The sequence below is a fragment of the Bufo bufo genome, chromosome 2 (assembly GCF_905171765.1).
Source record: "Bufo bufo chromosome 2, aBufBuf1.1, whole genome shotgun sequence".
NCBI lineage: Eukaryota > Metazoa > Chordata > Amphibia > Anura > Bufonidae > Bufo > Bufo bufo.
Genome location: NC_053390.1, coordinates 361968575 through 361983400, shown reverse-complemented (window position 1 = coordinate 361983400; position 14826 = coordinate 361968575). Strand labels below are relative to the sequence as shown.

Genomic DNA, 14826 nt, shown 5'->3' with positions numbered 1-14826 from the left:
ATCTAAAAAAGGCATATCTTCCTGACAAAGAGACTATTGTTAAAGCACTGAAACTAAAGATCAGAACTAGGGATGAGCGAATAGACTTCGGATGAAACATCCGAAGTCGATTTGCATAAAACTTCGGTCCAATACCACTTGGAACCGAACCAGAGTTAATTAATGTATTACATTTATTAAATTAATAAATTTATGAAGTTACTGCACAGAGTCTCGCGAGACTTCACAAAGCAATAACTTCGACTCTTCGGAGCCAATACATTCTAATACTGTATGGAGCTCCTGCTCCGTACAGTATTAGAACAAAGTTTTATGAGAATCGACGTCTGATGTGTCATCCGACATCGACTCGCTCATCCCTAACAGTGACATGTAAATAACAAAATACACCTGCAAAATTTTTTTGAACAATATTTTTTCGCTAAAAATGTAGTTTAAATAATGTAATTTTTTGATGATACACTCCCTTTAACCCCTTCCTGATGCTGTGATTTTCCATTTTTGTTTTTTGGTCTCTGCCTTCCCAGAGCCATAACTTTTTTTTATTTTTCTGTTCACATAGCCGTATGAGAGCTTGTTTTTTGCGGGACAAGTTGTATTTTCTAATGCAACCATTTAATATTGCATACAATGTAGTGGAAAGCAGGAAAAAATAAATCCAAATGGGATGGAATTTGAAAGAAATTAACTACAGCATTACAGCATTAACTATGTGGTAAAACTGACTTGTGCTCTTCATTCTCCAGGTTAGTATGATTAGGGCGATACCACATATGTATAGTTTTTATTGCGTTATAAAAATAATAAAAATAAAAACCTTTGAAAAACTACATTTTTCTTGTCATTGCCGTTTTCTGTTCCCCATAACATTTTTATAGTTTTGTCTACAGGGATATGTGAGGGCTAATTTTTTTTGCGAAACGATCTGTAGTTTTTGTTAATACCATTTTGGGGTGTGTATTACATTTTGATCACTTTTTTTAAAAATATTTTAATATTACGGATGTTTTCGCATACGGTGATGACCATGATGTTATTTTCTTTGTTTATTTTTATTTTAGGGAAAGGGGGATGATTTGGATTTTTATTTCTTTATATTTTTGAAAAACTTTACTTTTACTTCTTGTTAGGTCCCTAACTGGACCCCAACTTGCACTCATCAGATTGCAATTTGTATAGAATAATGGAATTTGCTCTATTCTTTACAGAAACCACAGTAACACCATATTACAGTTCAGTGCTGTCACCTACTGGCCTGCACTGTAATATACAAGTTATGAGCCTGGAAGCCTAGTATAGGCTCAGACTTATTACTATGAATGAACACCTTCCCTGATCTCCACAAAAGGCAGGACTTCATTACACGGGAGAGGGCGCTTCCAGCTTTTAGTCCTCTCAGACGCCACATTTGACCACAGCATCTGAGGGGTATAACTTCAGAATTTCGTATTACCACCGATTGCAGACATTAGCCGCAGGTGTCTGCTGTATGAAACGGCAGGCACGCAGTGGCTATGGAGCTCACTCCGTCCTGGAGCAAGCGTCAGCCTTAAAGATCCGACATCTGCCTCAGTGTTGATTCCAGAGTAGATCAGTAGAAGGCGTACAAAATAGAATTCCTATAACTTCATTCTTCCTTCCTCCAGTGAGGGAATTAGAGGGGTGCTGTCATGGGTTCAGGAAAATCCAATTACTGGTAAGTGTAATTATCATTTTTCCCTTTACCCATGACAGCACCATAGAGAGACCGAATACCAGAGTTAAAAAACAGCCCTCAAGAGGGACAATGCTTGAAAAGTAATCTAAACTAAGAATACCCAGAAGGAAGCATAGAGAACCCAAAGGCTAACAAGATGTCCGAACTAAAAAAGTCGGAACAATACACATCCTAAAACCTAGGAAGTTTCGATACTAGACATTATACTTTAAACCCAGCAAATTCTCATATGGGTTTCTCACCAAGTGTTAAAAATAATCATAACAGATTTAACAAAACATCTTTAGAGAAGTATTTATATGGACACAGAATGATCCAAACTGAGGACGATTGCTGCACAACAATTCCTTTGGTGCAGATTATATTGCGAGACGTTTGAAAGACGAGATGTTTTGATCCAAGATCCACTGCTCACAATCTGGCATCCATGATGGAACCCTACCATGGCATCTATCCCTTTTCTGGATGAGCTCAACGGTCTGTTGCAAGAGGTCCAAAGAGCCCTTCATACCTCCTAGGGTCCCCACCACATGAAGGACCCCAGCAGATAACCGCCGACCCTCCAGGGACTCCCTGGGCAGGTCTAGATCGGTGGCAAGTATTTATAGGGTTTTGCTGGTGAGTCATATCTCCTGTAGCTCATGCAGACTAAATGGACCAGTCCATCCTCTTATTCCCAACCAGGAGCCATATAGTGCTTAGTTGGTACGCCATATGTCCAGTAGGGCGTCCAAAAACATGGTCCAGCCCATATCTCCACTCCCAACTAGGATCTTATAGGGCTCTGCTGGTACACCCTACTTCCTGTAGGCTATACAAACCATCCGGTCCAGCCCATCTTCTCACTCCCCACTTGGAGTTTTATAGGGTTTTGTTGGTGTGCTATGCTTATTGCAGACCATTAAACTACAAATTGTCAACCAGGCATAGCCACAGAACTAGTCTACCGTGCAGGCATAGCCACCAAGGTAGACCACCACCAAGACATGGTGGCACCTCAGGCACAGCCAGTCACAAACACCCACTCAGAGCCAAGCACAGTCATCCACAGATACTGATGCAAAAGCCATCAGCCATGCAGACAAGGAGACCGAAGCCGCCAACCATGTAGACACGGCGGCTGAAGCAGTCAGCCATGAAGACCCGGCCACAGTGTAAAGTAAGCAGCCAATCAAACACAAGTGCACTAGATAAGCCCAGCAGCAGAAGCAGACAGCTACAATGCAAGCTGCAGGAGCAGAGTTCCCAGCAAGCATGAACACAGAAGCAATCAGCTTTCTAGGTATATGAGGCCATGCCTTTTTATATCATTTTTTTAGGCATGGACCCAAAAGGGGTAACCAGCCAGCCAGGCCTATACTCAAAGGCAGTCAAGTCAGCCAACCAGGCAGGCGTAGAATCAAAGGCAGTCAAGTCAGCCAACCAGGCAGGCGTAGATTCAAAGGCAGGCAGCCAGCCAGCACGCCAGGCGTAGATTCAAAGGCAGACAGCCAGCCAGCACGCCAGGCGTAGATTCAAAGGCAGACAGCCAGCCAGCACGCCAGGCGTAGATTCAAAGGCAGACAGCCAGCCAGCACGCCAGGCGTAGACTCAAAGGCAGTCAGCCGACCAGGCATAGACTCAAAGGCAGTCAGAAAGCCATAAGGCCGTCAACCGGGCCCACAAAGCCATGAGGCCGTCAACCGGGCCCACAAAGCCATGAGGCCGTAAACCGGGCCCACAAAGCCATGAGGCCGTCAACCGGGCCCACAAAGCCATGAGGCCGTCAACCGGGCCCACAAAGCCATGAGGCCGTCAACCGGGCCCACAAAGCCATGAGGCCGTCAACCAGGCCCACGAAGCCATGAGGCCGTCAACCAGGCCCTGAAGCCATGAGGCCGTCAACCAGGCCCTCAAGCCATGAGGCCGTCAACCAGGCCCTCAAGCCATGAGGCCGTCAACCAGGCCCACGAAGCCATGAGGCCGTCAACCAGGCCCTGAAGCCATGAGGCCGTCAACCAGGCCCTCAAGCCATGAGGCCGTCAACCAGGCCCTCAAGCCATGAGGCCGTCAACCAGGCCCACGAAGCCATGAGGCCGTCAACCAGGCCCTCAAGCCATGAGGCCGTCAACCAGGCCCTCAAGCCATGAGGCCGTCAACCAGGCCCTCAAGCCATGAGGCCGTCAACCAGGCCCTCAAGCCATGAGGCCGTCAACCAGGCCCTCAAGCCATGAGGCCGTCAACCAGGCCCTCAAGCCATGAGGCCGTCAACCAGGCCCTCAAGCCATGAGGCCGTCAACCAGGCCCTCAAGCCATGAGGCCGTCAACCAGGCCCTCAAGCCATGAGGCCGTCAACCAGGCCCTGAAGCCATGAGGCCGTCAACCAGGCCCTCAAGCCATGAGGCCGTCAACCAGGCCCTGAACATGTCATATCAAAGATTCAAATGCATCAATCATGCTAAAGGCACCAACAGAATCATACCAACCACATTGATTGCTCTGGGGCTTTGGGGCTTCCTGTCCAATTGTGGGGGCGGATCCATCTCTCTCTATGGTTCAGTCATGGGTGAAGGGAAAAATGGTCTTAGCATGCAAAACTGCCTAGTAGAGTGCACCATATTGCCTTTTCACCATGCCTCTTTACTATGTGACTATGATTTTAACTTTATTACAATTTACCAAAAAATCTGATAAAGATATGTTGCAACTTCCTTCACTATCAGAAGCTGCAGTCAAAATAGGCAGGGCAATCACAAATTTGTACATATTACTAAGTTCAACATGTAATGACTACAAAGACTCACTGCAAAAGGTAGCCCATATAAAAAGCCTGACCACCAGGTCCCATAATAGTCAATAGGGATACAGCGGTGATCTGTTGAGTAGAGCAATGCTGGATACGGTGAACTCTGGCAGGCTGTTTCCTGCCTGAGCAGCCTGCTGGAAACATTCACCAGAGACGTGAACATGGCCTTATGCTGCTGCTAATAGCTTGTGGAAACATGTCCTTAACAGATTACCTGACAGTAAAACCATGTGTTTCAAAACAGGCCCATTTCACTACATTCCATGGCCGAATACATCAATAACCAAATCTATATGATTTCTCTTATAGGAGTCAATTATGGGGAATGGTTAGGAAAGAAATTTTAGGCATTAGACGGCATTTATTCTATGCAGCATTTGGGCCCCTTTAATAGCGGTTTTAATTACAGTTGTACACTTATGACAACATAGTTAAAAACAGTTATGTTTAGTGTTTGTAAAAAATGAACAATGTTAAGATCATAACATACAAAATAAAACATGTGTCCTAAATATTGACTTGAACCTTTAGTTCCTTAATTCAGATTGTCATATGCAATTAAGTAACAATTAGAGCACCCTACCATCTGTGCTGCAAATGTGCTGAAAACTCACTAAGCTTAAAATTAGTTTGAAGGTTTTTTCACACACCCGATAAATATTCACCTGCTCCACATTAGAGTCAATGAACACAAAACCAAATTCAAGGTTAAACGTGGGGATTACAGAACAAAGGAATTCCTACATATAGTTTCCAATGCACTACATATGTTTTTTGCAACACATGTAATTGGAGATCAAATATCACTGCAATAATTTGAATTCTGGAGAATTTGAACCATTTATTCTAGACTAAAGCTCTGTATTAAACATTTACCATATTTTTCACTTTTGTAAGACACACCTAGGTTTTAGAGAAGGAAAAATCAGAAAAACAATATTTTTCACAGACCTCAGATCAGACCCCCCAGTCTGAGCGTCTTATAAAGTGCAAAGTACGGTACGATATTCATGAGATAACACTTACAGTTTATTTACTTCGGTGTATTGGTGGTCACCAATTGTACACTTTAAATTAGGTCTCCGGGAATTATTTAAAAAGGCCACCAGCAACCTGTCCTAGATTTTGAACAGGACTGGTTGCTTCCACTTGCAGAGCTGCCTATGGCGGGTGAGGGGGCAGGGCCTCATTACACTGGCATATATTAAATATTGGTGAGTTTTCCTGTCAGGCTGCTCAGCCATGATGGCATATTGTAGGCAGGATCACATAATTACCATCTATTGTAGAGCAGTGAAGTGAGGCTTCCCCCTAGATAGCTCTGCAAGTGGAGGCAACCAATCCTGCTCACATTCTATGACAAGTTACTAGTGGTCATTTTAAATAATTCCCGGAGAACCCTTTTAACAATATATCAGCACTTCCAGCACAATGTTACATGCACAGCCAGCAACTTTTGACACCTACTGAGGGTTTCTCCACCTTAGTTTTCTGGTACACTGTACAGACCCCTGTAAGGTCGTCCGCAATATAGGTGATTTACAGTACAAATTCCAGTTCCGTTTTCTGTCTTTATGTAAGGGCTTGTCTTTACCGGTTTAGGTTATTGAAAACATAATTGCACTTTTTAGAACCTGGTGGTTAATCGTGACCTCAGATCACGCTGTGAGCGCCAGTTCACAGCACAGCCGACAGCAGGAGGAAGCCAGAGCGCGGGCGGTGAGGAGCAGCGGCGTCCAGGCGCAGGAGAGGTAAGTGATCCTTTATTTTTTCATCTGAGGCAATATGGGGCTGATAAAGAGGCAATGGGGGCTCATAAGAAACTGGGTGCTGATCAAATGAGGCATGGGGGCTGATCTTAGGTCTGAATGGGGTCTTTATTATATTTCATATCTGAGGTCTGATTGGGGGTCATTCACTTTTGGGTGTGAGCTGAGGTCTGATTGTGGGTCTGATCTGAGGTCTTATTGGGGTCTTATTAACATTGGGGATCTGATTGGAGCTGTGATCTGAGGTCTGATTAACATTGGGGGTCTGATTGCTGGTCTGACCTGAGGACTAATGAAAAATATGTTTTTCTTAATGTCCTCCTCTAAAAACTTACGGGCCGATGCGTCATATAGGGCGAAAAATACAGTAGCTATTTCTGTATAGGAAAATGGAGAATATTCCATTACCCTACACAAATAGCAATCTGATGATTTTATGTTGTGGTCCACTTGGGGACCTAATAAAAATAAAAAACTACGTTTTCAAAAATATTTTTTAAAAAAACGTATTTTTCACTTTATAAGACACACTCTCCCCCCCAGTGGGTGTGGGGGGGAAAACTGGCAGTGTGCCTTATAAAGTGAATGCTGGCATTTTTACTCTGGCTGTAGACGATAATCCCAGCAAACGTATTTGTTGTTTGTAGTATACTTTATTCCAAATACATGATCAGTTTATAGGACGCGTTTTGGCCCGTAGAGCCTTCCTCAACTGTAGGACTCACTATCAAATTACTGTTGTAGACAGGCTGGCCGGCAGCATAACGTCACTCACTCCGTCACACGCCTGCTTCATTAATAAAGTGGGAGGAGCAGGAGTGTGACGGAGTGAGTGTCATTACGCTGCCGGCCGGCATGCCTGCTACGGTGGTTTGCAAGGGAGTATTACAGAGGATTGCGCTACTTTAACAAAGCTCCCATGACTACACGTTACATATAAAGACTGCTGTGAGCGGGGCCCGATGTAATAGAGTACAGATGCCCCATAACAGTGTCATCCACAGATCCCCCATAACAGTGTCATCCACAGATCCCCCATAACAGTGTCATCCACAGATCCCCCATAACAGTGTCATCCACAGATCCCCCCCATAACAGTGCCATCCACAGACCCCCCATAACAGTGCGTCATGGGCTTTTTCACCAGTCTTGATAAATTCCCCTATAGTCTTTTTAAGTCCACTATAGTCAAAATCTATTTTAATAAAGTTTTTTTTTTTATGTTCTAACTAAATGTCAAAGTAATCTATGTAGAACCATAATTCTACAGTGTTGTTCAGTGGAAGATAAAACAAAAATCCCTATTCAGCAGGGGACAATTCACCACAAGGGCAGCACAGTGCCTCATTGTTTGGCATTGCTGCCTTTCGGTGGTGGGGTCCCAGGTCTGAAACTGAACAGGGGCAACATAGGCATGGAGTTTGTATGTTCTCTTTGTAAATTTGTTGGGTTTCCCCTGGGTACTTTGGTTTCCTCACACACTCCAAAGGCATATGAAGGGGTTAAACTGGAATTTTCGACTGTGAGCCACAATGAGGACAGAGACCAAGTTAAGTGATGACAACCTCAGTCTGGAATATGTTTGTGCTATCTGAATGAATAAAATAAAGATAAAAAAAAAAAACAGAATAAATCTCTGGCCAGGAACCAAATACCAGCAATCAAACACACAACTGTCAAATCACGCTTTTCAACACATTCATGTAGACTCCTTTTTAAAATAATTTAATGAATCAAGCATCATAACATCTGTGAGAGATGTAGTGCACATTCTCTTTACATTTGACACTAAGCCCTGAACTTGACCTAGTTATGACTTTACTTGGCTTTGTTTGCAGTGGCTTCAGCTAATATTATAAAGCCATGAGGATGTGCCGAATCTGTTGAGAGATCCAAATGGCGACATACTGACCACATTAACTTATAATGGAGTGGTCAAGGCTTTTATTATCTTGTTGGAAAAAATAGGGCTGCATACTGCATTATTCTTGTTGTCAAGTGATGGAACCACTTTTACACAGGGGCTCAAGATGGTTTAAAATTTCAATATCATTTGATCTTTTGCCACTTACAGAAGACATTTAAAGGGAACATGTCAGCTAAAAAAAAAAAATGATTTTGGTGAATCGGTATATGGAAATATGCATCTTTTAGATCCAAAGATGCCAAAAAGATCCCCTCCTGCAGAACATTTACCATGGACTTGATCAACTCCATTTTGAATTTTTTGTATTTTATCGACTTGTTCAGTTTTTTGAGATTTATGATTAGACGTGATTTTACATTTGGTTTGACTACCATGAAAATTGTAGAAAAGTACCGTAGACTGATCTGATTTGATGGAACAGGCAAAAGAACCTCCATGTCCACCAAGTCCAGAATTCCCTGCTCCAAACAGAGTTGAAGAGATCTGGACCGGAGTGACCACAAAGGTTGTGGGGGGGACATTAAGAAAGGGAATCCTGTAATCCTGGGAAAATACATCTATCAACCAAGGGCTTGGCGAAAAAATCTTCCAGGATTCCACAAACTTTCTCAAACTCTCCCCCCACCGGACTTCTGGCGTCATTTTTTGGAAATATCGGTATTTTGAGGATTGAAGAGAAACCCTTTCCCTTTATTCTGTTTGTTAGTTCTCCATCCTTCCATTTTACCTTTCTTATTTTTAAACCGGTCCATTTTTTTTTAAACAAAAAAAAAGGGGTTTTCCTTTTGGCTTCTGGAAAGCTTTTCTTAGAGTCACAAGCCTTTTCTCCAAATTATCCAAAAAGCAGGTCACCATAAAAGGGAACACTACAAAGTCTAGATTTAGAGCCCATACCCCCAGCGCTATTGGCTAGTGCAGTGGTCCTAGGGTAAGCCTTACCGAGTCCGCTGTAGTGTCGGACAGGAAGTCAACTGCTTTTAGAAGCATGGGGAAAGAGTCTGCAAAACTTTTATAAGGTGTATTAGATTTTAGAAGTGATTCTAAATTTAGCAACCAGCTTTAAAGGGACCTGGCAACAAGGGTTTCAGTCATCAGAAATGACGTTATGTAGCTGACTGACATTAGCGATGGGCTAATGTCAGGAGTACATAACAGTAAGCTTTATAAATCTCTGCCTGCTGCCGTTCTCTTAAAATAAACACTTTAAAAATATGCTAATGAGCCTCTGGGTGCTATGAGGGCGTTGCTTCAGCAACTAGAGGCTTAGTCCACTCACCCTTTAGCACGCCCAGGTCCCGTTGATTGGCGAGTTCTCCTCTTCATCCAGTAAATCCCGTGCCTGCGCCATCCCGTTTACTATTCGGCACAGGCAGTGAAGGACATGCTCCTGCTGCCGGTCAAATTCATTGCACCTGCTTCACTCACTGCGCAGGCACAGACACGCAGGCACAGTGAGTGAAGGACGCGCTCGGAGCTGTGCAGTGAGTGAAGCCGGCGCAGGCGTAATGAATTAGGCCAGCAGCAGGAGCGCGTCCTTCACTCACTGCGCCTGTGCCGAATAGCACCGCCCTCATAGCACCTAGAGGCTCATTAGCATATTTTAAAAGTGTTTATTTTAAGAGAACGGCTGCAGGCAGGAAGTTATAAATCACACTGTTATGTACTGCTGCCATTAGCCCATCGCTAACGCCAGTCAGCTACATAATGTAATTTCTCATGACAGAAACCCTTTAAATAGGCATGCCGCTGCATCTCATGTTTTCCTGAGATTTAAATCTATCTTTTTGTCAGTGAGATCACGAAGAGATCCTGTATCTTCAAACGGTAAGGCTACTTTCACATTTGCGCCAGAGGATTCCGGCAGGCAGTTCCAGCAAACCAGACGCAAACGGATGCATTTGTCAGACGGATCTGGATGCGGATCCGTCTGACAAATGCATTGAAATACTGGATCCGTCTCTCCGGTGTCATCCGGCAAAACGGATCTGGTATTTATTTTTTTCACAGATTTAAAGGTCTGCGCATGCACGGACCGGAACGACGGATCCGTTAATGCGGCAATTTTAATGCACTAATACATTTCAATGGAAATTAATGCCGGATCCGGCATTCCGGTAAGTGTTCAGGATTTTTGGCCAGAGAGAAAAATGCAGCATGCTGCGGTATTTTCTCCAGCGAAAAAACGTAAGAGGGACTGAACTGATGCATCCTGAACGGAATGCTCTCTATTCAGAATGCATTAGGATAACCCTAGGATGGAACTCAATACCGGAAAAGAAAAACGCTAGTGTGAAAGTACCCTAAGGAGGAACCTTTTGCTAATTTAGAAAGAGAGACGTCTATTTTTGGGCAATTGAAAAGAAGCTCTAAATTTTGGTCATCAAAGGGTAGTCTCTTTTTAATGGTTTTGGGCAGAAACACTTTCCTATCTTAATATAAGTGAATGCAGATTTTTACGTACTGGGAACACCTTTTTCCTTTCCTCTTACCTAGAAAACATTTTATCTAAGGCGGATCTCTGGACCTTTTCTTCCTTAATTTCCATTGTCGCTATCACCGCTTTAAATAGGTTAATATCTTCAGAAGAAAACAAATATTTTTTGAATTCACCATCACTACCAGAATCAGAGTCTGAATCACTCATTTTTTCCTCCCAATCTGAGGAATTCTCGAAGAATGAGGATGAGGATGAAAAAGAGGGTGATAGTTTCCTCCTGGACCCGCGCTTAGAGGTGGACGGGCAACAGGAGGCAGGAGTAAAATCCGCTAAAGCAGAACGTAACTCCTGCCATATCATATCTTTCATTTCATCTCTCAGGGAAGGTACCTCTTCTCTTACTATATCGTCAGTGCATTTTCTAAAAAATTTTTAGGATATTTTATATTTAGCTGAAACATCCTTGTCACTCTTAAAATACAAAAGAAAGAGAGAAAAGGCATATTAAAATGTGTCTCTGCCGTCCAGTACTCACGACCTCCGCCTAGCTTGTTCACTCACTGTCAGGCTGACAGATTGTTCCATACATTCCCCCAGCTCCATCGTTCTCAGGGAAGATGGGGTGAGGACTGCAGGAGAATGCTGGTCAGAGGGCGACTTCCACCTGGACCAGCACGCCAGTATTCATGGGCAATCCTGGGAAGCTTGTTCCTGACGTCATCTGAAAAAGCATTCATCCAGGATGGCCCCATTAGGACCCCGAATGACGTTACCTGCCGGAGTGAGAATCTCGGCAGTCATTAGGATCCGGAGGAATTCCATCTGAGTGTCCGGATGCCGCGGCCCGCCCCTCTACTGGCGCATATGAGAGATGGCCACTGGCCGTGACAGGTGCACGTGTACGGGACTTACTTGCCAAGGTAAACCCTGATCGTCTGCAAATGTGGCCGCAACCTCTGCTGCTTCTTTTCCATCGAAACCTGTACCGAGGCACAGGGACTCCTCCTGCTCCTCCGCCTGGAAGGGACAGGAAGACACCGAGGATTGCATGAAGGAGGGCCCTTTTTGAAGCTTCCCGACTCTGCTTGATAGCAGGAGGAGGATATTCTCATAGTAGGTGCCGTCATGGAGGTGAGGGGAAAAAGTAATTTCTAGTGATGGGAAGAGAGAAAAAGTCATCCCCTTCCTCCCTCCCCACGGATATTCAGGGTCAGTATATTGGTTGTCTGTGTTGGTCAGCAGTTGTTTACACTTTTTTAATGATCGCCAGTTACACTCACCGGGATTTCCCTGAGTTGGAGCCACTGAGTTTGGACCATATCTAGGGAGGAATCCGGATGTGTTCTGGCCACATGTGATGAGGTATAGATTCCTTTTTAGTGTTGTACCGACCATGGATGACTACACTGTAATTTATAGTTGAAGCACTTTTTAGGTGCCATTTATTGATGTGTATATATCATTTGTATAGTTAAAATAGACCCATTGTTATGTGTGTGTGTGTGTGGGGGGGGGGGGGGGTGGGGTTGGGAGGGGGGAGGGGTTATTCTTGTAGTCCTAACCCGCAAATTTTATATTGTATTGTACTATTTTTGTGTAATAATTATGTGTAATAAAGATAATTCTTTGTACTACATGTGTGGTTCTCCTTTTTGGGTTCAGTAAGAGAAAAATGCAGATTGCACTGGATTGCATATAAAGTAAATGTGTTTTGCACAACGCAGTACAGTCGTAGGCATGAGGCCTTATGTCTCATTCACACGTTAAAGTTTAGGTCAGTGATTTCCATCAGTGATTTTGAGCCAAAACCAGGCACAGATCTTTCCCTTATATCTTATGTCTGTGGAGGCTCCAATCCTGGTTTGGCTCACAATCACTGATGGAAATCACTGATCAAACACTGAAGTGTGAATGAGGCTTTTCACTATCAAAGGAAGTAGATGCTGCTACCTAGATATTACATATAATAAATACATCTGCACTGTTTTTTATTCTATGTATAAAAGTTAAGCACTTAAGTATTGTTCAGTCTTACTAGACACTGCAATAGATGCTGCATTTGCAATGGTTTCTTTCTCACTTTATGTTTTGCTTTATGTCATTATCCAGGCTCAGGCTGACCCACAGGGGTACAGGTAAATCCCCTTATCTCCTAGCACCTGCACAAGTGTGACATAACAGAGTAGACGTAATGTGCCTCATATAGATAGGCAATGTACAGCACCTCAACCAGCCTATCTTTATATAAAAAGCTGGGTAGATGATGTAAGAAACTACCCAGTTTATTATTATAGGCCCGATCGGATTGCTGAGATGACTCTATGGGACTGCTGGCTCTGGCATGACCACCACTCCATGCAAACCCAGGAACAGAGAGCCTGCCTTTTCATCGACGGGAGGAGCCCCAGTAGTCAGACCCCGCTCATCAGACACTCATCCCCTATTCTCTGGCTATGGCATAAGTGTTTGTATTCGGACAACCCCCAATATTTGCTCCCTTGTTAATTTATAGCAATAGAGGTGGTTAACCATTGATTCCTTGGTTGTCTCCGGTAATAGAAGGGTTAATGCCCCCCCTTCTTGGAAGGTAGAAAAAGGGATTACAGTACCTTGTGCTCTAATGGTTTAAAGGGAAGTGGATGAATTAACATTCACATTCCATAATTTGGGTCAAAGGGCGGGCTAATGCCCTCTTCCTTGGGGAGTAGAAAAGGGGGTTAAACACCTGATGGTTGAGTGGTTTGCTCACCATGCCAGGGCCCAGTGAATGGACCTGCTGTGTACTGCATCAGATAGAAAGCTTAACATGATAGGGTCTATTCACACGTCCGTAGTGTATTGCGGATCCGCTATACACCCGACCGACACCCCCATAGAACTGCCTATTCTTGTCCGAATAGAATAGGACATGTTCTATTTTTTTCCGGAGCCTTGGACCGGAAGTTCGGGTCTGCACCCGTTCCAGATAATTGCGGAACGGGTGCGGACACATTCTACGAACGTCTGAATGGAGCCTTATGCTCATTGTGATACGCCAACTTCCTGCATTGCACTGATCATACAGATAAATGGTGGACAGGGACAATTGTGAGGTATGGGATACCAAGTGTTGTATAAGCACTCTGCCCTATTACAGGGTTGGGCAGTGAGGCCCTCCAACTGATTACCAGGGATGAGCACTTATAAAGCTTGTTCCCGATAACTGCCATGTGTAAAAGGTGCAAGATGCTTGCACTAAACTCCATCATTTCTGTGCAGCAGAATCTGCTGTTTAAACAGTGACCTGCTGCCCAGGAACAATGGCTTTCTATGAGGAAAAAGTGCCGGCCTTTCTGGTGGCTGGACCTCGGGAGCTCACACAGGCTAGTGCTTTTTTTCTATAGTGTGCAAGCACGGTCACCACTGATGGATTGCAGGGTGGTCATAACCATGGAAATGAGCAGTGTATAATGTGATGGAAAATGAATCCAGCCAGCAAAGGAGGCAATATGGATACTAACAATACATTAGGAAGTGGCTCGTATTAACTTTCTATACATAATAAATGCTATTTGCTGAAGTGAGACCTGAAAAGTACAATACATACTCTGAAAACATGCAAGGAAAAACAAGCAGATGAGAAAATGATAAGTGTACAATAATACTGGCTTAAGCCTTTCGAATAATTGCATAGATGGTGATTACACACCTTGATTAAAGTAATCTTCCATTAAATAAATTAGCATAATGGTGTTTATTAAAAAAAAATGCCTAAGAAAATAAGTTAGAAAGTAAACTTGTGAAAGTTCTTGTTTTCACTCTTGAAACTGTTCAAATCCACAGTTCTAGCAATTTTATGATTATATATATATATATATATATATATATATATATATACACACAGACATACATACATACATGCATGTTTTTCATATCTTATTTCATCCGCTTGCCTGGACCTTCTTTTATGAATTTATTGTTGAAAATATAATGTCATTATGTAAATAACCAATTAAAAAAGACTGGAAATGATAACCACATATGGGCAGATCCTATTAATGTACTTGTTTAGTCAGCAAACTGACAACTTCAAATTATAAACTGGCCATACACATTACGCATGATCTGCAAATTTAATGTCTATGAGGTAGCTGGATTGTCCTTTGATGGATCTGGCATGCTGGGTTTTAACATGACTGATCCCTTGCTCTC

At 43.4% G+C, this 14826-nt stretch overlaps 1 protein-coding gene across 1 annotated transcript in view; it reads right to left on the bottom strand.

The window, feature by feature from the left end:
* The window catches only part of KDM4C (lysine demethylase 4C), a 320670-nt gene that overhangs the window by 21330 nt on the left and 284514 nt on the right, over positions 1-14826 (bottom strand).